The following is a 2,572-nucleotide window of genomic DNA, read 5'->3' as shown; positions in this document are numbered from 1 at the left end:
AAATAACACATACGTAACAGAAAACTTGTAAGTTATCTTTTCTTGCGTGGCCTTTATAGTCGCAAAACTATTTTAAAAGACGTCATTGTTACCTACAACTCAAACTTATTTCTTTTTAAAATCCACTACTGTAGCTTCGGTTTTTTAAGTAAAATATTGCGAAAACCTAAAGTACAAAATTTTTCAAAGAGTTCCATCCGAACCTGTCTAAAGGCCGAAATTACAGGCGTGGACTTTGCAAACAAATAATTTTAACTGCCTAAGGCGGCAATGATATCTTTTAAAATACCGGTGGAATGCTGAGATATTGAACGACCAGGATTCACCTGAAGTAAGCAGGGGTTAATAATGAAAGTCCAAAATAAGAAATGCTCCTTTCATTATAAAGGTCTACAAACAATCGTTGATGTATTGTCAACTTGGGCTGGTTGATGTAAACGCCAATAACAGTTCCTGGAGGCTATTTATGTATTCGTGCGCTTCGCATGTGACTTCCAGTCCAAGACGATCATGTTTTAAATATTAACGCGTACTTTAAACGAAACCTTTTTACTGGTTTGCTGCTGTCTTCCACGTAATCCTCTCCTGTGCCAGTCATTTCTCATAACAAAAAACTCAATTATTTGTTGGGTTTATTTCAGTGTCTCGCCAACGGCCTTGCCGCAGTGGTAACATCAGTTCCCGTCAGATCACCGAAGTTAAGCGCTGTCGGGCTGGGCTAGCACTTGGATGGGTGACCATGCGGTCTGACGAGCGCTGTTGGCAAGCGGGGTGCACTCAGCCCTTGTGAGGCAAACTGAGGAGCTACTTGATTGAGAAATAGGAATGTCTAGGAAAATGACATACGGCCGGGAGAGCGGTGTGCTGGCCACGTGCCCCTCCATATCAGCATCCAGTGACACCTGTGGGCTAAGGATGACGCGGCGGCCGGTCGGTACCGCTGGGCCTTCATGGCCTGCTCGGGAGGAGTATTTCAGTGTCTCACCCTCTACAATTATTGCCCTTTACAGCTACCTGTAGTACTATGGAAGTAGTTCTTCTACTTTCTTAGCCGGCCGTTGTGGCCGAGCGGTTCTAGGCGCTACAGTCCGGAACCGTGTGACCGCTACGGTCTCAGGTTCGAATCCTGCCTTGGGCATGGATATGTGTGATGTCCTTAGTTAGGTTTAAGTAGTTCTAAGTTGTAGGGGACTGATGATCTCAGATGTTAAGTCCCATAGTGCTCAGAGCCATTTGAACCATTTTCTACTTTCTTAACACATGTTCTATCATCTTTTCCTCCTTATTCCCCTATTATCTTTATGAATCCGCTTAATTTTCTTTTGTCTTCCTCCTGTTTTCTGGCAGTGCACGATTCACTTCCATGCAGTGCTGTACCCCAAATACACATTCTAACAAGTATAATTTTCAAATTAAGATGCATATATCATAGCAAATTTAGTTTGGCGAATAATGCTCTCTTCGTCTGTTCTAGTCTACTTCTTATCTTCTTCTCTCATACTGCCAAGATTGCATAATTCCTTCAGTTTGTATAGTAAGTGGTCCCCGGCTTTGAAATTAGATTTTGCTGTACTCGTGGCATTTTCTTGTTATGTTCGCATTTAAGTGATGCAGTCCTTCTCTTCTGCTTGCCTACTACCCTATTCATCTTGGTGATCTGCCTTATACAGGGTCAGCGGAATAAAACACCCGGAAAAATTTCATGCACCTTAACATAGGTCACACGACGTACATCACCTCCCCTTGGTGTGGATGTTGCAAGCTAAGTTAACTATACTTAGGTGCGTAAAATATTTTTCAGGCCAACTTTGCACACCCTGTATAGTCATATCTTGGTCTGCTTCTGTGATGCTTTCTTACCATTCCTTCAACTGCAGCTTTCAACTCTATATCTTCCCGTCATTAAGTTCTGCATTGCACGATTTCATCTTTCCTTACACCACATATAAAACACTACTAATTTTTTATTTTTCTGTCTCTCCCGTGTCCACGTTCCACCGCCATACAGAGCTGTGCATTTAACGTAGCTTTCACATCTTATTTATGATCTCATGGTTAACGTTTTTGGATGTCTGCAACCATTTATTTTCATAAAAGCTCTTTTGCGTAGTAAAATCTGTCCTACTATTCTATCTTGCATCTTCATTCTCTACCATACTTCCATTTCCGAGATATCAAAATTCGTTCGCCTCTTCATGATAGTACCGTACAATATTCCAAAACCTTAAAACACTGAATGAGGTTGACAAGGATCGGTGTTGCTGCACCATCGTTAATAGGTTGAGGTATTTGCTTTGGGCAAATTAGGCTACGAAATAATTAGAAGGTAGATGTTACGATGTAGTAATGGAAAATGTTGCGATGAGGTGATGAAAAGTAGTTAACGCAATTGTTTGACGTTGCTTTTCTGTAGCACAATATCCTCTTGAAAACGACCTGATAGAGTGGCCAAAACCAGTTGTGGACTTAATAAAGTACTTATTAGCAACTGGAGTGGCTTTTCAGATAGCGAACATAGAGTTGCCAATCAGCATCATCCGAACATGGAGGAACTAATAATAAAAGATAAGCT

General features: G+C 41.4%; 1 pseudogene; it reads left to right on the top strand.

Moving 5' to 3' along the window:
* Positions 1-647: 647 nt before the first annotated feature.
* Positions 648-765, top strand: LOC126261272 (5S ribosomal RNA; annotated as a pseudogene).
* The last annotated feature ends 1,807 nt before the right edge of the window (positions 766-2,572 follow it).

The sequence above is a fragment of the Schistocerca nitens genome, chromosome 5 (assembly GCF_023898315.1).
Source record: "Schistocerca nitens isolate TAMUIC-IGC-003100 chromosome 5, iqSchNite1.1, whole genome shotgun sequence".
Taxonomy (NCBI): Eukaryota; Metazoa; Arthropoda; class Insecta; order Orthoptera; family Acrididae; genus Schistocerca; species Schistocerca nitens.
The sequence above is the reverse complement of the archived record's forward strand: the minus strand, read 5'-3'. Positions and strand labels throughout refer to the sequence as shown.